Source organism: Sebastes fasciatus, chromosome 11 (genome assembly GCF_043250625.1).
Source record: "Sebastes fasciatus isolate fSebFas1 chromosome 11, fSebFas1.pri, whole genome shotgun sequence".
NCBI lineage: Eukaryota > Metazoa > Chordata > Actinopteri > Perciformes > Sebastidae > Sebastes > Sebastes fasciatus.
In genome coordinates, this window is record NC_133805.1 from 25692032 (window position 1) to 25719445 (window position 27414).

Consider the following 27414-nt stretch of genomic DNA (forward strand, 5'->3'; position numbering starts at 1 on the left):
ACAAATTATATCGCATTACTTTCCGTACAGCTACGAACAGTGTATGAGAACAGCCCGACTTGTTCTATAGTTTCTTATTGTCAACAAAATCCCATAAAATTACCAAATCTATCAATGTGTTTGTCTGTTTCTCAATACTTTTCACTGCCACAAAGCTCATTCGTTCCTATTAAAGCTGTAGATATTCAAAAAGATCCTGTATAGTTTCACTCCAGCAAACATAACTCAAACAGGAATAATGCATTTGTTGGGGAATATTTTTAGCAGCGGATTAGTGCACATTGCTCTGGTGACTATTTACAGACGGTGTATGTGACCAAAATAAACAACAATACAGGTGTTCATGGTAATGAAGGAACATGTCATCAGTGGTGTGTGTTTACTGATGTGTCAGTTTTTGGACAGCAATGGAGGTCTATGGCACAAAGGATAAATCAGGCTTTGGCTACGAAGGCAATACTGTGCTTGTTAGTATGATCATTTGGTTGGTTTTGATCTTTTCATGGGATTTATTGACAGTAAGAAAAATATAAAATAACACCAGCCTTAATCTTTTAAGGACAATTGTTATTATTACCAATAGGAACGATGGCCAAGACTACAAAAATAAGCCCCAAGTTGTGATAAACAGAAATGGTAAGACATTGCTTTTATGGCTTAGCCTTTACTAGTGCCTCAATTTCTACCACACTTGCCTACATTTTAGCACATGGCTCCTGTCACTGGCTGCGAGCTGGCCAGTGAAGAAAGTGTCACAGAGAGCGGCCGTCCATGGAAGCTCCCAGCAGCAGGGGCGATGAGACAGAGATGAATCACGACGATGTCCATTCCTGCGGCTTTCAGCAGGGATCAGCCCACGACTTATTCCCCTCCTTGTGCGACTTCAGCAGGGGCACGACCTTCAAAGATCACAAATCTTGCAAGTGTCACCAGTCATTAACCAAAGCAATATGTCCCGAGTCCGCTCTCTGTGGCCAAGTCCACAGCAGTTCACAGACAGAGCCCTGATAGCCGCTGTCCAGATCCCTCACTGTGCATCTATCTTCTCCAAGTGGTGTGGGGGCTGTAAAATGGTGTCTAAACTATGACCTTCAGCCAGTCATCACCATCAGGCAGTAGACCCTTTTTGTGTCAATGTCATGATTGCGTCACGGTGTTAACTGAAGGCAAAAAAAAGGAAAGACTGGAGGCAAACACTAGCAGAGGGCTATAGTTACTCATCTAAAATGTCATCTTGCTGTGTTGTTGGGCGCCAGAATCGAGATATCCCGTACATTTGAGATGACAAACTGTGATTCGAGGCTCTAGCGAGCTACAATATCGGCGAAACGTTACAGAGATGGAGAGTAAATATTGTTAATATTCAGCCTTCCGCTAACCACAGCCTTGAGGCTGCTGTCAGCAGAAAGCTAAACTATTAGCAACCTTTTCTCTCCATCTCTGAAATGCTGCGCCAATATTGTAAGACTCTCTTTTTGACTGACTTTATTGAAGGATAGTTAACTATAGGCATCCAAAGATTTATACGTCCTCAATTTATGTTCACAGTGCTGCCGTTGGCCACCAGCCCTCTGATCGGACAGCTGGCTACTTAGCCAACAAAGTTGTCACTCATCTGGCAATAGCACTGTAACACTCGTGATCCTGGAGAGTGAATGACAGTACATATTGAGAGAAACTAGTATTTTTTTCAGCCATTGTTAAAAAAGCTAGCCAGCGTTAACTAGCTTCCACTTAATGCTCCACCAACAAAATATGTCATCATGTTTATTAACAGAAAAGGGGTCTACATGGACCAGAAAAGTATTAACGTGCATGTGTGCGGTATTCTTTTCTCTCACTTTATGCATCTTATAAAGATTTAGAATTGGTTAGTTCTGCAGCCCACTACAGTCAATTACCTCTGCATACTGCAGTACAATTTAGGAGACATATTTAAATTGGTCACAGGATTATTTGTCAAACTACTTCTTGAGCTTCATGACCTCAGATACGAACAGTCCTCGAAATACGTCTCATTAATAATACATAGTAGATATTCCTAATCAATTCATCACGTAGCGGAGCAGACGTCTAGCAGATGGAAGCCGGTGCATACAGCGGATGTATTAAAATGAAAAAGTGGGATTTCAACAATGTCGGTACCCCCTCGGTTTAGTTGAAGAAATTGCTGCCTTCCTCTTTTGTACTTTTTTAATGAACTGTTTTGGGAAAAGAGTAAAAAATAACAGAGAGCTGGGGTGAGGAAGAAGAAGTGTTATGTAATTCTATCATCAATATTTGTCTCTTTGAAAGATGCTAACATGGAAAGTGAAGCTGGCTCATGCATTCTCCAGCTTGTACTGTATTGAGGAAAAGGAATTTCACAACGGAGGGCACCTGACACACACACACACACACACACACACACACACACACACACACACACACACACACACACACACACACACACACACACACACACACACACACACACACACACACACACACGCACGCACAACTCACTGGAGCCGTTATTTCTAAAATCCAGAGACAGTTTTTTAGTGAGACTATTGATTCGCCTCCTCCCACCTTGTGAAAGCAAAGACACGTATGTTGAGAGCCATGCCTAATCGGGGGAACGTTCGCTGAGGGTTAGATTAAGACAGGAGGGGAGTGAGGTCGACATGTTGGATGCGCTTCCCTGAGCTGAGCTGTGGGTAGAATCGGTGAGCCACAGATAAACAGCCCACAGACGCTGCACAATAATACTGATTAAAACAGTGACAGATGGAAAGAGGTGTTCATATCACGACAAGCATTCTTTGGTGTTTAAACAGCTGCCTACTGCTGTGATGAAGTCAGGAAATACAGCAACCTGAAGCTAATCAACATTCTGTACCTGCACAACACAACTGACTAGAAACCAAATTCGGTCGTACTAAATGCTGTAGGAATGACACGGTAATTCGCAAGTCATTTTGCATGCAATAAGAGCGCCGTTCTTGCTTTTGGTGTGTCATTTGTACGCCATGCAGTCTGTATTGACTGCAATGTAAACGCATCCACATAAATATGCCATGCTCAGAGCTAGTGACGTAGAATAACAAGACTCGGTCAAAACCGAGTATATGGCAAAGAGACAAAACGTTTTTGACAAGAGCCGCTGCCACCATTTTGGACGCTTATTAAATTTATAATATGTTATTGTTCAACATAGGTTATTTTGGTAGAATATGAAAATGGAATAGAAATAATTTGGTTTTACTTTCGTACGGCACTTTTTAGGCGGACGTTTTACTGTCGTCCGGTAGTCGTTTTCAGTCCACAATGGCGGAAGCGTAGCTTTGCTACTCGGCGCTGATGTTGCGAACAATTGACTTATATTCTTGGCAATACACGTTCTTTGTCCTATCGTGGAATGCACCTGATTGGTCCCTGGTTTTCTGCTTGCCATTATAAACAGAAAACAACATTGAGGCCTACTCGTAAACTTTCTGTTATTCCGTCTAAACAATCCACCAAAATCTACTTCTGAAAACATTATAAGCGAGAAATACATGTAGGCTATGGCACTGCTGAATCTCGTTTCATTTTAGAACTACATCACCTAGTTTGACAGCTTGGTCGTAGTTTCCTGTGCCGGATGCGTCACGCTGAACGGGCTCATTTGCATAAAGGACTGTTCCTCTCCTTTCAGGGTTGGAAGTTAGCACCTGCCAACAGATATCTGTACAGAAACACAGGTATCATATTTGCACTGATACAAACATATTTTGAAGGATACTTAGCTCTAGTGCACAAGTGTCACGTTTCTATTCATTAAATACATGTTCTCCAAACACTTTATGTTAAACTTAAAGCTGCATCATTACAACTATACAAAGTTAATATGGCAAACATTACTTACAGTGGCAACAACTGCCTCTTTACACATCCAGCAGACACAGAGCAACAATAATATGGTAGTTCACTCCCCTTCTTGCTCTGTGTTGATCTCCACCATTTCCTCAGAAAAATCTGACTATTTAGCTGCTAAATGCTCCACTATGTTCACCAGGGTTTGCTGAAAACTGCCACTGCAGGAAACAAGGTTGATAAGAGCTGTGAGTACGAAATAAACCAAAACAATGTGCTGAGGAAAAGGGTACAGTATATACTTTTGTGAATTACACCTACTCTATAATTAATACCTGCCACAGCGACTCACTTGTAAGAGAATTACTTTTCTCACCCAGCGCAGTCAGACAATTCCAGCAAAGTGAAAGATTTATCTGTGTGTCATAACCTTGCTCCACTTCTTTCTGATCACTGGGAACTTTCTGAGCAAAGTAATTTCCTGACCGAATAGGATAGAAAAACTTTTTCTCCCCTTAAGGTAGCTGTATTTCAACTGGCCGGTGTCATCAAACTGAGATGTGCTGAGCCTTTGTAGAAGACAAACCATAGGAGGGAAAAGAAAAAAAGAGATGTATGACGAGAGATAGACAGGGACAAAGCTGGAAAAGGGAGGCAGAGAGACAAAGAGACCAAAAGAAACTGTTGCGTGCATGTGTCTAACAATGACAGCGGGAGCTCATACACAGTTTAAAAGCAACTTGGTTGTCAAAAGTCACACTGTTGTACTGACGTGAGATCAGTCAGGTCACCAGCTGGTTCCTCTCTGGCAGAGCTGGGTTTCATTTGACAGGCCAGCGGTGACAATGGCATGACAGGTCTGTTTCCATGGGAACACATTTGTCACTTCTGTGGAGCGCGGCCAAAGTGTCAGAGGGGAATCACCAATGAGGATTGTAGAACTGGAGGGAAAATTAATCACACTAATGATGATTCAAAGCGTGAGCTGTGGCAGAATGCGCTTCTGTTCCTCTAGTTTCTCTCTGTTTCCCCTGAAAAACTGAAATCTGGCGGGTTGCAACAGGGTTTTCTTTGGGTGGCTTTCTGTAGACATAATATTCCAAATAATTTGATGTGGATGCTGGAAGTGAAATAAAGCAGGCAGGAGAGGGTTTGCCAGTGCTGTTAAGAGATGTGAGGATATTGCGGTGGTAGTTTGGCTTTGAATTAGAGAGGAGGACCAGTAAATAGAAAGATGTTAAGATGTTAAATCCCTAGCATTCACTGATGCGTGTTTTCCAGCTGCAAAACGCAAGGAGGATTGCTGTGCTGTGGCAAACCTTGTTTTCTGTCTTGGAGTTTGATGCATTATGTGTAAAGTGTGGTCCAAGTAAATCTCTAAAAAAGGGGTCATTATTTACTTTTTTTCAAGCACAGATCTGGGATTTTTTTTAGATGCTAATAGCATATTGAGGAACAGATGAAAATCAGTCTGACTGAAAGAACATCATTGGAAAAAAAAAATCCTGATGAAAATCTGATTTTATGAAGACCATTTGCAACACAGCCACTCTGTAGTTAAGCCATTTCTAACTTACTACTTTGAGGGACTCAAGCTTCTAATTGACACTTACTTCAGCCATGTCCCCCTTAGTTACTGTTGCTACGACTGAAGCTTGTCACTCCAGCACTGCTAATACTGTGGCAGCATCCGAAACCACACACTATGCACTAGATACACAATATATGGAATCTTATAGTTACACTTAACTTGAGGTATTATTGATGTTAAAGAGCTGTCCGCCATTGTCTGCTATGAACGTTGACATCATTACCACATAGCATTGTGGGATATTTTTGCCGGCGTAGTGTCCAGTGTTTTGGTGCCTTCAAATGGGGTCGTGTTTACTGTGTTCACGAGAAGAGTCCATATGAATGCCCCCTTCTAGTCGTATTTATAACCTCGTAAGTGGAAAGTTTCTGAAAGCTCAGTATTTTGGAGTCCATGGAAGTTAATTTTTTGGTGCATAATAAGTTAATATATTGTAATTTTAGTCATACATTGAATTCTTTGTGATTTTATTATAATTCTAAGGAAAATGTTGATATTCCCAACGGCCTCATCTTTTTCCTCTGTCATTATGCCTTTGTATTTCCTGCATTATGTTACCCACTTGCTAGCTTGTTAAATTGTTAGTCTATGTGGCTTCTAGGCGCCAACACTAACGTTAATATTGCCGTTTGCTTCGCAGCGGTGTTCTCACGACTTAACTACTTGAATGACAAGCAAGCAGTGTGTACATGACTTCCCATGTTGTTAACACGAGCTCACGAGTTTTATTTGAAGGCACCATATGCATACAGTAATATTTCCCCGGAAATAGTATGCAATTCACATTCCATTAGTTTCATTCTAAGGTTTCCGACATTCTAAAAAATCTCACATACTGTTTTAGCGTACTAAATAGCATGTTAGTTTGGAATTTCAGATGCAACCTAAAAGCAGTTTATAATAATAATGGGCAGATTTATCACTGGAAAGTTTTGTTCGTTTTTGAATCAATGGGCCCTTGACTTGAGATATATGCAGCTCCTAGCCGGTGCTGATGAAAACTATGTCTCAAGCTGACTTTTTAATGTTTCCAGCTGGCTAGTACGAAAATGAGAAACCTGCAAAAGAGTCTTTATATGAATTTGAAGGCTATATATCACAGTAACTCAGCATCGTGTAATGAAGACTGAGTTTAGAGCTACTGAGTTTGTCAGCATCTTCACTAGTTGATGATCCACGTAGAAGAAAATATAAAAACAGCAATGTTCTTGTATCTCAGGGCAGAGCCAGTTAGCCCTACTGTTATAATAAAGTACTGTCATTTCTTTCCAATATAACTCTGTTCTGATGTCTACTATAAATAGATAGGTTGGAGGTTTTGCTTGGACAGAAAATCTGATTAGATTTATGAGTTATTATAACTAAACAACATGTTTTAATTTTACATGAGAAAATGATTTGAGGATGAGGATAATCTTGGCATGTATCTTAGGTACTCTTTTCCAAATCCAATACAGGGCATAGCCAATAATGTTACCTTAATCTCTGATATAACAATTAGTAGCATCCATGATGGTGTTACACCAGCTCCCCGGCTGAAAACACACTGCTGCTGCGCGTCACCAATAGGAAGGGTTGCGCTGCAGCGTGAATTTTTACACTGTGTTATTACTGCTTTTACTGAGCATGTTACTTCTTCCACCTCTGCATTATCTTCAAATCATGTGTGGACACCCTTAAACTTGATGTCTCACCTGAAGAGCCCATCCCTAGAGCTACTGTATGGCTTGCCAAGCAATATCTTTTTGTCGTATAGCTCGGGATATTTCTCGAACTCAACTAGTCTCTCCTCATCCATTCATCAACAAATGCAGTGACAGAAAGAGGTGATTGAGATCGGAAGTCAAGCTGCTGTGGGAGCCAGGATGTAGCAAGCACGGAGCGAGCAAAAAAAAAAAAAGTGTTTTTTAAGGGGTGGCTGAGCTGGAAATAGGACAGTGGCGTGAGTGACAGTGTGGGGGGTGTACATAGAAAATAATTGGGGCGACTGTTTTAACATGCGTTGTTTGGTGGTGTTGTGCTTTGGCTTTTAGTCGATTTGCCAGTCCTGAACAGGGCCTTTTGTCACGTAACCACAAAATAATGTAGTCATCTCTTTGCCGTAGAAGTAATGCTAGGGTGCTACTGTTGGTAAAAATGCTAACGTTAGCATGTTAGAGCTGACAAACACACTGTTTAATCCATTTAAACACCGTAGACACAAAATATGTTTCTAGCCTCATTCACACCCTCCAACGTGGAGAAACCCAAAACTTGATAATTGTGATAGTCAATTAGCAGCTCGTACACATTTTCTTACAGTTTGTGTCTTCACTCAGGAAACACAAAGAAGCTTTTGGTTCCTGGAGACATAAAATCCTGGTCAATATCAGTTTTAACGGATCTGCTCCTTTTGAAAAAAAATGTGGGTATTTTTCCATGAAAATCTGTACTAACCCCAGATCGACAAGCCTATGAAGATATAAAAGACAAATTGCAATAACCTACTGTAAATGAGAGGTACCCCTGCAGAGACCTAAACCTGGCAGCTTCTTGGTTTAATAATTTATCATGACCAGCCCTGCAATATCAAAGTCCTTCAAGGCCATTTCATCTTAATGCGTGTCAGTCAGAAAGTGGTCCTTCCGACATTATTTTGATAGCACTCCAACCTGCTTAGTGCAATCAGCTTGGAAAACTCCACTGCCATTGTCCTTCTGTATTGTATTACCCCCTTAAAGGCACTTCACTGCTTGGAGAGCTTATGCGCATTCATTACAGTATGTAGCTGTGTGTAATTTATGCCAACTCTCCATATTAATGTAATGCAATTGCCACAAATAAGTGTTCCTAAGAATACTCATTCTTCACGTTTGATCCATGAATACTAAGTAACGCTAAAGTTTTAGGCTTCGGGCGTCATAAAATGAAAGAAAATGATAAATAATTTATTGAAAGCCACTGAGCTGACCATCTGGATGGTGCCTATCCTCCACAGCAGTGCTCGCACTGAATCATTTCCGTCGTCTTACCATTTGTATCATCTCCCTCTCTCTGTTCCTAAGCTGGCTCCTCTCAGTTTGGCTTGGCACTCCACGCTTTGGCGCTCTCGGTTCTGCTGGTGAAGAAAATCCTGGCATCACTTCCATGGACTGCGATTCCTCCGCCTCATTCTGAGTCCTCGCGTCCTCCCATTTTCCCAGACATGTTCCCAGAAGCCTGTTCTTTCATGGCACGGCCGAGCTCTCCAGATTCCTCCATTTGGTCTTGGTGAGAACTGATTTGGAGCTGCGCTGAGAGGGTGGCGCCGTGGCCCCTCTCCAGTTCTAGGCCTGCCAGGATCCACAAGTCTTTCCAGTTAAGGCGCTGGTGCCAGGGCGGATGGGGAGGAGGGCAGGAAGAGAGGGTGGAAAGCAGGCAGTTGGATTGTGGGATCACATCGCTGTGACCCATATCCCTCCGTTCTGCTCTGAATGCCTCAATATGAAAACAACCCAATTACTGTTGACCCCTGCACCGCCTCCAAAACACAGCAGCAACGACTAATTAAAACTGAAAGGGTTCCCATTCCCTCTTTTGTTTTTGCTCAGTGTGCGAGTTCGAGTGTGTATATACTTGTATTTAACTGAAAGCCTCCATTTATGTGTCTGCGATTGTGAGGAAAAGGATCGCTCAAGGGGGTTCGTGCTGAATAAGAATATGATTGTCCGTGTGTAGTTATAACCCACTTGCTCAGAGCAGGACAGTTGAAAGGCAAAAAGCAAAGCACAGAGCAATCCAAACAGGCTGTTTCTTTCTCACCAGTCAGTCCCTGGGGGCCCGAGGCGACGAGTCATCAACCTGCCGATATGTCTGGCAGTGACAGGAGCTTCCAATCCAATCTCTATTTCATTCAATTACCATCCCCTGCAACAGGCCTCGGCGTTGTTTGCCCTCAGGAGGAACTTGTGTAGCACCCACAGAAGCTATACGTGTCTTGTCTGCGCTGCTCTATTGCTGTTCCTTGACTTAAATCCTTTTCTGTTCAAACACACAGCCATGTGATTCAGATACCTGTAATACAAACAGACCCTGTGAGGGATTGTGTCGCCCAACAATGAGCCTTCGAACTAATTATTTCTTGTTAAAGACATGTAAGAGAAGGACAAAATGAGCATGTTTATTAGTTGCATGGTGTGGGAGTTAAATCATTAATTGCTAAAATGAACACCAAATCAAGAAACTGGGCAAGAAATCCTGTGATCTGTGATAAAAACCTGGAGCTACTCCACTGACAATTAATTGGTGCCTGCACTTTCTTGGCTCACAGGATACTTGTCTGAGCTTTTACACCCAAATGATTTCACTGTAGTGCTAACAGTTGCTAACAGGAAAAAGAGCCCATATCCACTCATAGTTACCCTGGGTGGCATCATTCAAACTCCATATTCATTGTCAGATGTCCACTGATTTTTCTCTTGTTGGCACATAACAAACAGAATCTTTTGGTTTCCAGGAGGAACTCACAAATGTGGATTGATTGTCCAAGGCCATAAAAAACAAAACAAACTAGAAATACCACCTTGTGGTTGTATTCCTTCGCCAGCCAGTCAAGCTGCAGTTTACATCCATGTCTGTTCAAAATGTCATCCTTTCATCATTTTATCCGATTAGACATTTCTGTGAAATTTTCATAATTAGCATATTAATTCTTGAGTTATGGGCAAGGTCACAGTGACCTTTGACCACCAAAATCTAATCAGTTCATCCTTGAGTCCAAATTTGAAGAAATTCCCTCCAAGCATTCCTGACATATCGTGTCTCACAAGAATAAGACGGACAGACGACGGACAGACCTCCCGAGTACATAATGTCTCCGGCCACGGCTGTCACGGAGGCATAAAAAAAAAAACAGTGAGAGTGGATTTCATTAACAGATTGGTCTCTCCTTTCTAGCAGGATTACATTTCTAGTATTCATTCATTCAGGATCCAGGTGAATAAGCATTTGCAAATAATTCCTGGTGCTTGTTTTAACCTGCTTGGAGTAGCTGACAGGTGGGATTTGCCATGTAGGGAGAACTAAGATGAACACACAGCATATCAAATTGGTTTCAAATAATTTTACTGTGACTGTCTCAACTTTCTAGCACATTTTATGGTGTCCTAACTGTCAGGCAGAGAGATTTCAAATACAATTTGACTGCTACAGTAGTTTTACATTGCTGTCTTTAGTCCTGATCTGGAGCTTTTGTATAAAACATGGATGAGAAGTCTTTAACATGCACAGGGAAGATGAATATGGAAATTACCAAGTGGACCTTGTGGTGTTATTATTTTGTTAAAGGTAAAGAAAACAGTCTGTGTGTATCCCTGAAGCCTTGTAATCATATACTGTAGAATGCACGTCCTTCCTCAAAACATTTGCGAAGACAATTGTTTTACATCCATGTTTATCTAGTAATCATCTTCCCTGCATTTTGTTGGTGCATTGCGACTTTTCTTGGTGCCTCACCACCATGGGAATGTGTTTTGCGTCACCCGCACGCTCGTGAGTGTGCATATGTGTTCCAGTGCACGTGCACTGGAACCACACAAAACGGGGATCCACTCATCAAAACATTGCTCTGTTGTCATACAAGTAATTTTGTATCATAATATTTTGACCCTTAAAGGTTCTAAATGCGAAATCAGGAACATTTCTATTGCCTTCATGCATCTCTCAACATGGCAACAGCTGACACGGCGGGTCGCAGCTGATAGTAAAAACAACGGCAGCACTGTAAACAGAGCTAACAGTGTTAACCTGGGGGGAACCGGAGGGTGTGTGCTACGCGTCAGCAACGGCACCGTTGGTCAAGACGGCATTATCAGCTGTAACCGCCATATGAGAGTAGTGCAGAGCAGTGACCCTGAGCTAGCCAGTGGGGCACGCTCACATCCAATGAACATGCACTAAAATGGCACACACGGCCGGCCCGGGGATGTCAACAAAGCATGGAGAAGCTCGGACTTCGGACACTCAAAGAGAGATAGTGACTTCTTTCTCTGCTCAGGTAGACATTACTCCTCTATATCTTTACATAGACACTAGTTGTTTGATGCTATATTAATGCTCTGAATATCGTATAGAGAACCTTTAAACATTGCCAGTAAACACTGTTGTTTGCTCCCCATCCCTCAGCATATTTGTGACCAATACACTATCCAAAAGGTCAGTTATCATGCATATTACCATAGATGTGTCTTTCCTGTTTGGACCCAAATGTTGCACACATTGCATTTTCCTTTTATTGTTATATTGCCAAATGCACATCATGACCACTAAAATTGGTTTGAATGACTTTATCTCGCATTTACATCTGGATTTTTGCACCAACCTGGATGCATATTAATTCCCGGTCTAAAGAAGGACTATATGAATGGTTTTACATTTTATAATGAAATACTTTAATTTTTCATATCAACTGGCCTTAATATTAAATTGCATTTTCCCTTCATCCTTGTCAGCCCGTTTGGTTTCTCTTTCTCCTTCAACCTCAGCAGCACCTCTGTCTGTCCTCTGGGAGACCTCAGCCCTTCTCCCACCCAGCAGATGGTCAAGGTCGAGCACTTAACTAGACTCCGCTGCACATCAAACTGTGAAAATGAAGTCACTATAAAACATATCACAGTCATTCTCTGACGAATGCCACTCCGGGGAGTACAACTGAATAATTTAGACTTAACTATTCTTTGTGTATTCAGTGTTGTTGTCACTGTTTTCTTAAATATTGTATGTGTGATCCTGTCACATCAATATATTTTGAGACACGTTTTAGGATGATATAATTACCAAAAAGCAAAGGAAACCATTTGGACTGGCAGATCCTTCCTGCCACTGGGTCGGTGCTGATTATCCAGCACAAACAGAGCTAAAGATTTAAAGATTTCACAACAACAGATGGTGAAATGAGGGGGAAAAAACAGAGAGAAAAACAAGAACTAGAAACTTCTGACACGCTTGTCCTGACAAAGATAGAGATTTTATTCGAAGACGCAGCAATATTATTCATGAGAAATGAGTTTTGGAAAACATCGCCGCAAACAACACCCCCTGCAGTGAGGAAAGGCATGCCGATCATCTTGACCGCGGTTTTGTTTAATGTTTAAAAAATGCGGCAACATTAATGATTCAAACCGGGGAAATGGAATTGAAATTGTTGCATGAGCCGACCGGTTAACCTGTTGCTTGTTACATGCCTCCTGTTTCTTGAGCGAGAGCGAGGGAGAGATTGGCTGTCAGATCTGGTCCAGGCCCCCAGGAGCAGAGGGCTTACAGAGCACAGTGAGGACAGCCACATCAGGGCAGCCCACAGACAGCTGGCTCCCTCAGATGATGCATTGGCCTTGGCATCCTAATTGGCCCCAGTTCCTCAGCCAGGGGGCCTGGTGTTTCTGTGTGTGTGTGTGTGCACCCATGTGTGTTTGTGCACATGTCTGTCTTTGTCTTTCTGTGGCATATAGGCTTTTCAACACTGTGTTTATATTTGCTTTCTGTATGCATCTGTTTGTGTGTGGTGCACATCTGCATTCAGGGGGTTGCTTTTTGTATGTGTGTGGCTGTTTTCAGGTGTGTGTGTGTGTGTGTGTGTGTGTGTGTGTGTGTGTGTGTGTGTTTGTGTGTGTTTGTGTGTGGCTCTTGCACTCCCTGTCTTTTTGAATGTACACCACATACAGCGCTTTGGGCCGGGGTGTTCTTCCACTGACCTTTCATCTGCTGCAGAATCCGCACTGAGCATACAGGCGCGCACATCCGCAGAGGACACATGGTGTTTTTTAATTGTGCATGCATGTAAGTGTGCAGCTTTGTCGTGTGTGCTCTTGCCTGCCATGGAAAACATTCAGTATTGTATGTATATTGTATTTATTTATCATTTGCTGTCATTTTGTTGACTGTATATATATATATAAGCTGTGCCAACATATTTCTTCATCAAAATGTCATGCCAATAATGCGCCATTGAATTAAATGGAATTTAAAAGAGTGTGTCCAAGTGTGCATAATTGCGCCGCATGTGTGTGTGTGGCATTAAGCATTCAAGTGTGTGGCTGTGGTGTTTGTGTGTGTGCACTCTAGCTGTCATGACTAATATCAGTCAAGTCAAGGATTCATAAACAGAAATGACATGAGACATTTACATTATCCTGGTCTGTGTAATAAATGGAGTTAATTATTGTTGTCATCCTGTCTGTTACAGAACTGCCCGGTCACTTTAAGCAGCGGCGTTGGCCTGGTGGGGAGAGAAACTGTCCTGTAAATGAAAAGGTCACAGGTCCAATCCCAACAACAGTTTATGTGTGCATCACTGCGGAGGAGGACATTCACGTCGTACTCGCCACAGGGAGCGAGATGCATCATGCATGTACATCCATCTCAGAGGAATACGCAAAGAAAAAAAGACACTTCATTACTCGACTTTACTGTCCTGTGTGTTAGGGCTGCACAATATATCATTATTTTATCGTCATTGTGAGGTCAACTTGCACAATAAACACATCGCAAAAGACTGCGATATTGTACTCAGGGATTTTCTTTAGTTGGTTTTAAGAGTATCAGTAGAAAACGGCACTTTAAAATGTAACTATCATTCTTTTTTTACTGGTGCATTTTGTCTTCAGTTCAATATTCAGTTTCATTAAACAATTTTGGATGTAAAATCCAAATTCAAGTAGCATTTTCTTGTCTTGCCGTGACCCTTAAGGGTCTCTGTACAGAATACACTACAATATCTGTTTATTTACTGAAAATAATATTGTTATTGCGATATTCAACAATGTTATTCTTGCATATTGCATATTTTCCTCATATTGTGCAGCCTTACTGTATGTATAGATTCACTGCTGCTAAAAGGTTTTCATTTGCCAAAACAGAAACTGCACCAGTCCCATGTGCATCAACAGCTCACAGCTGATCACTTTGATCACTGCTGGTACAGTATGTTGCTCCTCCCCCTTCTTGTTCAATCTCAGGACCTCATCCCGAAGCTGCAGGCTATAATAGCAATTTTAACATGGACCAATGTCGACTGACTGGAAAAATAGGCTGCGACTTGCTCGGAATTGGAAGTATATAGTGGACCAATTACCCCTGTGGTGATGGCAATATACCAGTGTAGCTATAGGCTGGAGCTGCTGTGGGTGTAATTGATGTTGCTTGGTGGCTGCCAGAGTGGTTGGAGGCATGTAGACCACAGAGACATTTCCTCTAATAGGCCCTGCCAGGGGTCATGGCACACGCTACAGACCAAAGCACTTACAACCTGACCAGCTCTCCGGTGTCTCCTCCAATACACACTGTATTGCATGTGTGGAGCAGGGTTGTTGTTGTTGTGGGACCGTAAACCCGCCTCAACTCTCTTGACCTACCTTTTAAACATAGAACTAACTCACCTCTTAAGGTTAATATACTTTGTGTGATCTCAGTTTTAGTATATATAACCACACTATACTGTTTGTGAGTTAAGTACAGAGCTGGAGTCAGTGCAGTACATGCTAAGCTTAGTGAAGTATAAAGACAAACTGCCTATTACCACCTAAAGCTCAATTTCTTAAACCTGCATTAGTTGATTTTTTTTTTTTTTTGTGGGGGCAGAATGCTGCAAACAAAACATTCAAAACTAATATATTAGCAAATAGTTGCCTATTTATACATCTAGCAAACCCTCTCTACATCCAGTGTTCAGTTTGTCCGTCCTGGCCTACTGTAGAAACATGGGGGCCGACTCTGTGAAGAGGACTCACACTCTATGTAGATATAAACGCTTATTCTAAGGTTACAAAAACACAACCATTCTTATTTTCAGGTGACTATACACTAAAGAAAGCATACTTATTAATATGATATTCCATTTATGCCAACAGAGCCCCCTAAATGTTACACACTGGTCCTTTAAGAAAGAGAAAATAGACTGTATGTAATTGCGTTTGAAAATCGGTAGTTAATAAATACATTTGTTCCACTAAAATCACAAAATTAGAGAATACGCAATTACAAAATGACTGCAGAGTTACCTTTTTGATAAATGTTTTTCGTTTTCCACTATGGTAATTATAAAGATATTTGTCCAACAAAGTATAGAAAAGTATTCTGCAAAGATAACGACCCACTCCCCATTTTATGAGGACATGAATTATCTAAATACGAGTCTATGATGGACTGTGCTTATGTGGAACCTAATGAGCCACAGATGATAGATATCACGTTCATTAAAAGCGAGCACATTTGAATAACTCGTTTTGGGGAAATGATTGATTTCCCTCAGAAAAACCTCTACCTCAGGGTTTTACAATTAATATGCCATATACTGTACCTTGGAGAACATTTTATAGTCATTGGTTGAGTACACAGGTGAAACCTACCTCTGAATGACAAAATGAAAAACCCAAGTATGCTGTGGCAAAGGGATCCAATAAACCTTAATATGCATTTGGTACCACAATTCCCATCATGTCCCATCACTGTGAACTAGACCACATTTAATATTTCACTGATTCTCCTACAAAAAATGTAACAAATGTATCTGTTGTTGTGGATAATCCTGCTACTTAAGATGTTTCCTCTCCACATACCTCAACAATGTGTGCTGTGTTGCATTCATACATAAATTTTTCAGGTACAGTGTCCAGCTCCAGGTAACCAAGGCAACCACCTGTGAGATAAGTGCTGCATATGGAAGGCTTTTAGTTTGAAGTTCAGCTGCCATATAGTAAATATGGGTACCCAGTGGAGAGAATCACAGCCAGAAGGCCACAGAGAAATGTTTGACACCACCATGATAACCACAAATTTTCCAAGATTTCTTTTTGGCCGTGCACAAATGAGGAGTTAGAGGAGTAACTTGTGTTGCAATTCCATGAGTTTGACTTTGTGAACTATGTGCCCCTTTCTCAGGCAATCACGAGTGTTCAGCCTACAAGGGTATAATTTCCTCTTCCTAATTAGCACAATGCGGAAGAAAGAACAAGTCCGGATACAAGAGAAAAATATTTCAGGACATATGAATCCACATTAGGGATGCACTGATTCCAATACCAGATCGAATATCGGGCCGATACTGACTCAAATAACTGGATCAGGTATCGTGACAAAGGGGCCAATCTATTCAATTCAGTTCTATGTTTATATACTATATAAATTATATAGTGGAATTTGAATTGCTCGTTAAGTTTTGACCAATTTGTTGCTGCATTAAAAAGGTTTACACTCGACTTGTAATTCCTGTTAATTTTACGATTTACGGTGTACGATTTATTATCCTAATAATAAATAACAATTCAATAAAAATATTTATGTATTTATTTGTGACATTTTGTTTTACAAAGTTAGGAAAGCGATGTTTAAGTCAATCCCGATGTTGCCCTTACACATAACAGAATGATCCAAGTCACTTCCACACAGTGAGGCATACAGCTTATTAATTAAACACTGGTATCGGATCGGTACTCGGTATCGGCCGATACATAAAGCTCAGGTATCGGTATTGGGGCTGAAAAAGTCGGATCCATGTATCCCTAATTCAGGTGTGGTAAACAGAAGTCTTGCAGATTAAAAATAAAAATAAAGATTTGTTTAAAATGTAACTGTATTTTGCCAAAATGTATTTCTTCATTGTTCTCATAACACCAAATGTACACATATGCCAGCAGTTGTAAAGGAAAAAATCAGGAACTAACTGCTAATTCATTAATATCCATCAAGTAGTTCATGATTAACGCCGAGCTATAGTATTCACTTTACAATGATATAATAAATGAAATGCAGCTAACGAGTTTATCAATTCCCTTGAAAAATGACTTTAAGGTGCAGTGAGTAGGATCCGGCGACATCTAGTGGCGAGGTTGCACATTGCAACCAACTGGAACTTCTCCCATATGCCAAGTATGTAGGAGAACTACAGTGGCCAACGCAAAAGTGTGAAAAAGTGAATGGCCCTTACTAGAGCCAGTGTTTAGTTTGTCCGTTCTGGGCTACTGTAGAAACATGGCGGCCGGCTGCGTGAAGAGGACCTGCTCCGTATGAAGGGTCGTGTCTAGAAGATAACCCACAAGTTGCGAAAACTCTCACAAGACTTGTTGGCCGATGACCTATCTTTATTGACCTTATAAATATTATATTCCATTTCTGTCAATAGCCTGACAATTCACTTTCTGTTGATCAACTAGTTGCTTAATTGACAAATCTTGTTGCTGTGGCTACTCTTTCATTAGAAGTTACTGTAGAATCTGATTTAGTCCTTTATTGGTTACAACTCAGGATTTTCTGTACTTTATTGTAAAGTGTTGCTATTATTTATTCTCCAACTCCCACGCCCACCTATGCTCTCATCTTGTGTTATAACCTCAGAAAGGCTGAAAATTTGATTTAATATGGAATTTCTGTCACTGTCTACCCACTGAATCATATTCTTTCTCTCCCGCTCTAGTTTCTAGTTAGTCTCAAATGTCCCTTTCATCTCCTCCCTTGGCTCTTTTTATAATTTGTCTGCTTACATCAATGGTTATTCAATCATTGTGTTCACATGAAGTCCTTTTGACAGAACGACTGAGGCAACTGCAATCAAACCGAGGTGGCAATACTTAATCAGGATAGAAAAGTCGAACATTATCCTAAAAGGAAAGTAAAATTCAGTACGCTCTAAAGGGGATAAGGCTTGCTGACGTCTTTCTGAGGACAGCATCTGCAGACTGGACATGTGCAACTGAGCTGTGCACCACCTCCACAAACTGCTGATAGCCACAGAAGCTCCAGAAAGGTCACACTGTTTCTACAACGTGTCCGTCAACGGCTGTTCAAACAACTTGCAGTGACACTTTCTTACCTACTGCAACGTGAGCTAGAAATGACATGGTGACATTTCAGTGAATTCGTCCTTCAGAATACACAACCTTTACACGAGAAATTTACATCACATAGCCTTTCCAGGTACAATTTCATAAGAAAACCCAATGTGCAGTATTAAATGATCAAATCTGAATCTCGCTTTCAGAATATGCTTCCTACCTGGCTGTTATTTTCTGACACTGACATATGAATGTTCTGGATACACGATAATATCTTTCTTCTGTTGCAGTGTTGTGGCTTTGACCTTCGCCCTCCTCTCTATTAGCGGCAGTGTTACTAATCTAAGATTTAAGCCTTTTCTATTACAGCCTTCAGCAAGCTACTCCAGACAAGAGTGAAAGTTTAAATGCTAAAATATAAATGTTATTTTGTTGACACATGAACCTTATTATGAAAGCGCCGCCTTATAAAAAACCCAATTTCACACTGTGACCGCATTGCCATATGTTTTGTTATTGTTTGTTTTCAGCAGTTGTGGCAAGGACAGTACGCCTCAATTACTGCGGCTTGTTGTATTCAAGCTTGCCTCTTTCAAGCCCTCCTGCATTCTGAACCAGTGTACTGTTCCTCATTAACATTTACTGTGGTGGGTGACCCTGCCATTCATTTACAGACAACTGCTTCCTGACAATGTTTTTTCTCCCCCTTCCTCTCAAAGGAGAGCAGCCCATTCTCACCAGAATGCTAATGCCCTTGTAAATCTGAGAAGTGAGGCTGACTTGAGAGGGAGCAAACTACCTTCTCTTCTTTTGGTGGGCATTATTAAAAAATTCAATTAAGGTGCTGAACCATAGATGAAAAAACATGGCCTTCAGTATTGGTGTGCTTTTTTTTTTTATCGGAGCACAAAGTCGTTTTCTCTCAGCTGAAAGGGAGACATTTGCCAGGTTTGTACTTGGCAGAAGATCTAGGCGACACAAAGAGGGATCGATTCTCAGTCGTCTGCAGGGTGAATTTAGAATCAATGTCTGTTCTGGGGCAGCCGCAACAATGGAGAAGGTGTACATATCAATAAAGATGTCTGCTGGTAAATTCCTGTGGATCCAGTCATCATCGAATGTTTTGGGGGGTTTTCTAAGTGTGTGCAAAATGACTTGAAATCAATCACAGAACACAGTTTTTCCAATTTCTCTAAAGATAATAGCTAGGAAAGTATCCACACAAGCAGTGGTGGAATGTAACTAAAGTTTACTGTACTGTACTTAAAGGTGCAGTGTGTAGGATTTGGCGGCATCTAGCGGTGAGGTTGCAGATTGCAACCAACTGAATCTTCTCCCGTGTACCAAGTGTGTAGGAGAACTACGGTGACCGACACGGAAACATGAAAACATGAATTGCCCTCTCTAGAGTAAATGTTTTGTTTGTCCGTCCTGGGCTACTGTAGAAACATGGCGGCCAGATCGGTGAAGAGGACCCGCTCCATATGTAGATATAAACAGCTCGTTCTAAGGTATCGAACTAGCTGCTAATTAATGAATATCTATCAAATAGTTAATTATTATCGCTGAGCTATAGTATTCAGTTTACAATGATATAAACTGTGAAAAGCAGCAACCCCTCACATTGGTGACACTGGAACAAGAGTTTGTCAATTTCCTTGGAAAATGACTTAAAGGTGCAGTGTGTAGGATTTGGCAGCATCTAGCGGTGAGGTTGCAGAACGCAACCAACTGAAATTTCTCCCGTGTGCCAAGCGTGTAAGACAACTACGGTGGCCAACGCAGAAACGCATATGGCCTTATCTAGAGTAAATGTTTGGTTTGTCCATTCTGGGCTACTGTAGAAACATGGCGGCCGGCTCCATGAAGAGGAGCCGCTGCCTATGTAGATATAAACGGCTCATTCTAAGGTAACGAAAACACAACAATTCTTATTTTCAGGTGATTAAACACTAAAGAAAACATACTTATTAATATTATATTCCATTTATGCCAATAGATCCCTCTAAATGCTACACACTGGTCCTTTAAGAAAGAGAAAATAGACTGTATGTAATTGTTCCTTTAAAATTCTATTTTGATGCTACTTTGTACTTTCTATCACATATTGTACTTTTTAATTCACTACATTTATCCGACAGCAATAGTTAATAGTTTTTTTTGTATGATTTTACATATAAAACATATTACTGGCTTATAAAATGATGCAGTGCTATAAGTTAAACTACCCAGCAGTATGGAAAGAAGCTAAAGTTAGCTCCACTGGCCAACGACAGCAGTACAAATCTGCTCACACGCTAATGCATCGGTAATTACAATCCAATAATATAATACATAATGATGTCACACTGAGAGGAGCCGTTCTTCTATATAATGACCACTTTAACCATTTGAACGCTCTTCTGTAAATGTGAAGCAGCAGCAGTAGGAAATGTTTGGTTTGCATTAGCAGTAACTTGATACAGCTCTGGTACGGTGTTAGGAGGGTGAACGGTAAACACAGAGTCTTATATCAGTGAGATAAAATTAAAAAACAGTAACACTGGATTACAAACATGAATCATTTCCTGTGAATCCCTCGTTCCATAGGTAGGCAATCTGAAAGCAGCGTGGGAGTGGCGGACTCCGACACTTACAATGAAAACTACTATACAGAGAGGTAATTATAGAGCGTGAATTCATTTAACGGCTATTGCGGAAAAAATACCAACCATAAATAGCATCGCAAAAAGGGTTCGGTTTCATGAATATCTAACAAATTATAACTTTAAATACATTTTACTGATAATGCGTATGTACTTTAACTCTAAGATTTTGAAAGCAGAACTTTGACTTGTAATGGAGTATTTTTAAAGTGTGGCATTGCTACTTTTACTTCAGTAAATTATGCCAACCATTGGTCTTCCACCATTACATGCAGCTTCCTCACAGTCAAGGACAACGTGATAAAACTCAGCCTCTGCTGACTCAGAGAGCCATCACACCTCTTGCTTCCCTGTTCCGCTCGGACGCACATGATGAACACGACAAGTTCAGCCGATCGATCAGACGCTGTACTATTACCATGCAACAGATCAATGCAGAGCAGCGGCATGATGTTCGCAGGCATGCAAAGGTACACAGAGAGCAGACCTCCCTCCAGATCACAGTCTGCACTTTGTTTTCGCTTTCATTTTGTCGTGCGACACATTACCCTCGAAGCAGGTGATGCATTCATGCCGCCAATATTACCTTGGGAGCAGGAAAAGAAATTACAGTTGTACTGCATGAAAAACTTTTTCATAACATGAAATTCGTACACAAAGGGATATTGAACTATAGAATGTTTATGACAGCGCTAAAGGCCACGGACAGCTTCTTGACACGCTGCCTGTGCTATATATTTTCCTCCTGTTAGGTACAGTGCTCAGTATTTTCTGCAATGCTTGTGCAGCGGCTGACCGGGGGGCATCCTGCGGCACCTGTATTAGATAAAGTCGAAACAAGGGTTTGGTGCTGGTTGGCTCATACAACAATACCTGATAAAAGATAGCATCTCTCTCTTTTTTCTCTCAGTCTCTTGCCATGGGCCAGCCTCCTCCTGTTTCCTCTGCTCCCTAAACCAAAACTCCCTCCTGGGGGACATCGTCAGGCAGCCTGTTGCTGGGTAACCAAACAGGATTGTGGGTCAGAGAAATTATCAGTTGAATACCAACAACAACTCCTCAGCCCTCAGTGCGGATAATGATATCAAACCTAAATTCTGATCAAATGAGGTTTCACCTGACTGACTGTGATGGCCACAGCCACACATGGTAATATTATTCCAATTAACACTCTCTCACCTCATTAGTTCGCTATCTACACAGGTTCATTTCATTTGCAGTCAACCACACCTAAACAATTAACATCACACAGTTGGTTTAATTTGGAATCTGTTCATGTGCTTTTAACCTGACATTGTTTGGATTAAGTGCACATTTTAACACTGAGGGTTACACAGGCAATTGTTTGCTTTATTAATCATTTGTTTCTTATGGCTGTATTCGAAACCGCCTACTAAATACTACTGACGAACGTAGTATACAGTATATAAATTAAAGCGATTTATTTTGCAGTATGCTAGGCCAGGTTTTAGCCTTTAAACAAGATCTTGAAGCACTGGACAGAAAAACAAAACTTGTACCACTATTGCAATATTATCGAAAAATACAACTTTGATTTTTTTTTGTGACCAATGTTTGTTTACTTTATAAGATACTGCATGGTTTACCTCCACCACCCCTTAAACAATTTATTCTAACAGCTCATGGTGAAAGATAAACAGGATCATCAACGAGGGGAGACGGGAAATATAAAAAATTTGATCCACAACATTTACTCAAACTGCTATTTCAGCTACAGCAACAAAATAGTGGAATGATATCCCTACAAATATTAGAGTAATGTTAAAAAGGGTCATGTTGTCTCAACATGTCTCTACGCCCGCAGGCAATTGTGGAGCTTTTCAACTCCAAAAGGGCAGATAACCACAGGTTCCTGTTAATTTTATAATGGGCATTAGTGTTGTAATATTTAAACAAACTATCCGTCAACAAGGAAATAAAAGCCTCTTGTCTACGAGACCAGTCTCTTGAGAGAGCTCCAGCCAGCTCATAGCGGGGTCTATTAGAGTGACTGCCTGGCTGGCGAGGTAGCGACCCCGGCAGGCGCTAGCTACCTATCACGGCAGTTTGTGGAGCTTCTAAACTCCGAAAACGTTGGAGCAAATGTTCGATTCACCATCTAATATCGTTAAACTGCCAATAATCAAAATATACTTAGTTGATTTCTCACCTCAAAAATGTTCAGAAGTGAATTTAGTGAAGAAATGGCTACAAAAAATGGAAAAAGAAAAGTACCGTTTTTGGCCCCTGTTGTTGTGACCATAGCCTGTACCATTTCAGCGCTTTTAGAAAGTATTTATTAACCATTTAACAAGGTATTATAATCATCAGTTACAGCTTTATATTAGCCAATCAAAATAATGTTTATAGATGGTTTACAAACCAATTATTAACCATTAACAAAGTACTACAAATATCTATCTATGTAATGTTTATACATGTTTTACAAACAGTTTCTTTAAAGTTTACAAATCATAATCACTGACAAATATTTATATACTGTATATAGTATATAAAATGTTATATGTGCAACAATAAACTGCTAATAAATAGTTTACTAATGTATTCAGAATGTAATTGAAATTGCCTCTTATCAGCTAATTATTTCATAATACATAAACGAATGATAAAATAACAGAAATTATAGCATTACTAATAATTAGTAAACATTAATTATAATTTAGTTGTTTGTTACCAGTAAAATTACTATTAACAATGTTTAATTAACTATCAATTTGACCATTTATAAATGATGGTTATCATAAAGTGTTACCATAATGTTTTTGTACTTTTTGACTAAATGAAGTTTAGTTTGTTTCTTTCATCAGCTCTTGTTTCCTTGTTGCCTCACTGCTTGATCCCTACACTGACACTAGCTGTTTTTGGAGCAGAGATGTGTTAATGGTTAATTTCCTGATGTTCTTTATTCCAGCTGTTTTCTCAGTTTTGAGTGTGACTTTTCAAAATGTGTTATTTCACTGTTACAGAAATATGCATTTGATTCCCAGTTGTTATTTACTCCTATTAGCTCATTGTCAAGTAACTGTAATGCACACTGTTGTTACTGATCAGTAATCTGTTTGGTGAATCACAAACGAGAGTAAAACAAAAACCTTAAAACCATAAGATTATCTTTAGTAATTTCTAAGATTTAAATATTTACAGAACAGTAGTGCTGTTAGTAGGTTTATAAACAGCAGCAGTGAACCAGTTTCCAATCAGCTCTATCCAACTGAGACATGAAGCAACTTTGGCAGTCATCCATCTGCAAGCTGTTAAACACATGTCTAGCTATTTCTGAATGTGAGATAAAAAATTGATGGTTTTAAATAAATTTGGGTAAAATATAATACTGAGCCAGTGTGTATATTAATAACGGTTATGACTGAGGGCTTCAATAATTGATGATGCCTTGCTAGTGGTCGGGTCAGTACCAGCTGAATAACTCAGGCATTCACAACGTACAATTATGGGTTAAACTGGAAATGACTGATAGAAATTCTCTCCTTTCATGAAACACATTTCACAGCTCTGAGCTTTGACAAAATAGATTCCTGTAACTTCTCCCAGTTCATTGGACTATGTAATCGAGTTTAGGTGGTCCACCTTTACTCAAGTGATGCCCTGTACATTTTTGTATGAATAAATACACATTCTACTTTTTTGTTTTTACTGATTGATATAATACACCGGTAATATAGCACCTGCGATTCAACCATTTAGGTACATCCCGTTGGCCACAAGTGTAGATACAATTGGAGCTCCACAGATGAATTTGTTCATTGTGTGACTTAAACTGAACTGTGAAATGTAAACCATTACGTAGTCGCACCTCTTCTCCAATCAACTCCTCTTCCTTCATGGACTGGTAACGTTAACTGGACATAGCATAGAATAGCGTAGTAGTACATGGCTAAGCACAGGACTGCTTAATTTTTTTTCATATACATATATTGATATTGAAGTTATACATTTAATTGATAGTTTAGTATATTTTTTGAGACTCATGAGACTAAATTGACATGAATTTAATGTAAGTTAGATTCTGTTATTTAATGTAAATAGCCATTTTAATGAAATACTGAGGTCATGATTTGAAGTCCTCCCACAACCTGCTTCCAACAAAAAGAAAGTCTCTAAAGTTATACAATTCTGTTGATTTTTCAGTGTTTGCAGTTTCTTCTAGAAATCAAAAACTGCAAAGTCAACAAAACCAAATAAAGTTAAACTAAAATAACAGTTTGAGAAATTTGCCTCCAATTTCTCTGTAATTAGTACCAAATAACTAGGTCTGTCCTCGACCAAAGAAATTCTCAATCTAATTTATTAGTTGATTTAATCGTCAGATCTGTAAAACTGATTTTCTCCACGAAGCATCACACAAAAGCACCGCTTTAAATCATGTGTTTACCAGAGATGTGCTCATAAGTTTCTTGGAAATAAGTCATTCGGCATGAAAAAAGGATAAAAAAAAAAAAAAATTGACGAAAGAAATTTAGAAGAAGTTGATTAAGACCAAAACGACAGATTAGTCGTCTAAACGACTAAGACCAGCCCTATCAATCACATTGTTCTTTCCAGGAAATTTCTTATGAGATTATTAATGAATTACGGACCTGAAATAAAGCGTTACTGTTTTAGTTTCCAACATGAAGGTCAAATGCTGATTCAAAGCCTTGACGAAATACCGACTCCTGGTTGAAAAACACTGGGTTCGCAAATACTGGAATCAGCCTAATAATGTGTACGTATCTAATGAGACAATGTTAAATTCCCCCCCAGGTTGATAAATGGTCTGGGTATCATCGGATATTCCGTTTTTCCTTTGGAATTCAGAAAGGAAAAAAAGTTTTTTTATTTTTTCGTTTTAAACCAAAAACGAGAAAACGGCCGTTTTCTCGTTTTTGGTTTCTGAATCAAAAAATGAAAAACGAACCCAAACCGGGCCGTTTGTTTGTTTTTGCGAATTCCTTTTCTCATTATTCGTTTTGAATTGAAGAACGGAAGTCACGTGGGTTTTTCGTTTTTTCGTTTTAAACCACAAACGAAAAACGGAATCACGTGGTGCTCTGTTTGTTTTTTGTTTCCAAACGAAAAACGAAAAAAACAAATTAAAAAAATGATCCGATTTAGTTTCTTCAAGTTTCTTTCTGTCATTTTCTCTTCTGAATCGAGGAGCGGAGAACGGCAGTCACGTGACCAGGAAGTGAAGGCAAACATGTCAAAATAAAAGCCAAGAAGATAGTGTGGTCATTCTATAAAAGTGTAACATTATTTAAGCACAGGATCAAAGTAACAGTAGAAGATAAATAGGCTAAATAAATACACAAATAAGTACATACATAGATATTTTTTTGTTTTGTTATTTTCATTAACACATGAATGTCTTTTATCCAAAAAGTGTGTGATAAATTACAGGGAGGGTCTCTACAGATGTTATACAACAGGGAGGGTCTCTACAGATGTTATTCAGATCTCTCACATAATTGACAATTTTCTCTCTCACACCCTCACTATGGGCTGTTTCTTTATGTCGGCAGGTGAGAAGCACTATGTGGCTACTCCTTTCAACACACCTGACACTTCCACCTGATCCCCTGCACTCCATTAGGAAGACTGTAGCCGAGTAGTTCTATATCATGATAATGCTGATTTTTCAACCAGCGATTATGACATTAATGCCAGCTAGACAGAATAAAGCTCTGTCTGTCATGACAATACTGTACTGGACTGAAGGCCACTCCATCACTCTAGATACTGTAGATTTAACAGATACCTGCTGTCTTCAGACGGCTGTAAAGAGTCACCCGAGTAAAGGAAAGGCTTTCAGTACAGTTCTATTGTCATGACAGACAGAGCTTTATTCTGTCTAGCTGGCATTAATGTCATAACCACTGGTTGAAAAATCAGCCTTATCATGATGTCGAACAAATTAACTAAATTACATATACTAACAAACAGACTAGAAATGATTGAAAAGCATCATAAACTACCAAACAGGCTAGAAATGATTGAAAAGCATCATAAACCACCAAACAGAATACAGAAAGTTAGTGATTTCAGTTTTTTAGTGAACTCAGGCTGATTAATCCTCATATTAGACTATGATGTCTGAAGGTTGGCAAACATGCTGATCAACCATACTTCTCTATCATTGACCATGTTTATTGACTTGACTTTTCATCTATAAATGCGTCAAAATTGAAAATTTGACTGAAAAGAAAATCCTTGGGGATTGAGGAGTGGTGACCTCTGACCCCTACGGTGGGTAACGTCACAGAAGGCCCACTCATAAAATGCACTGACTTCACTGGTACCGAATCTCCCTCCAAACTAAATGATCTGATCTGATCAATACAATCAAACTTTATTGTCCACCAGGGTGGATTTTTCTCTTCGGCTCACAAAACACAGAAAACAACAGACATTAAAAACCAGACAGCAGTTAGTAAAAAACAGAGACAGGTTATGTTACACATTAAAACAGTTCATGTCAGTGTCTGTGGCTCAGATCTGCTCAGTCACTGTGTTGAGTTAAGAGTATTGATGGCATTTGGGATGA

General features: G+C 40.0%; 1 long non-coding RNA gene across 1 annotated transcript; it reads left to right on the forward strand.

Moving 5' to 3' along the window:
* The first annotated feature begins 11089 nt into the window (after positions 1–11089).
* LOC141776282 (uncharacterized) lies at positions 11090–13935 on the forward strand. Its single transcript, XR_012595727.1, has 2 exons — positions 11090–11441; positions 13626–13935. It is a non-coding gene; the product is annotated as an uncharacterized LOC141776282 (long non-coding RNA).
* The last annotated feature ends 13479 nt before the right edge of the window (positions 13936–27414 follow it).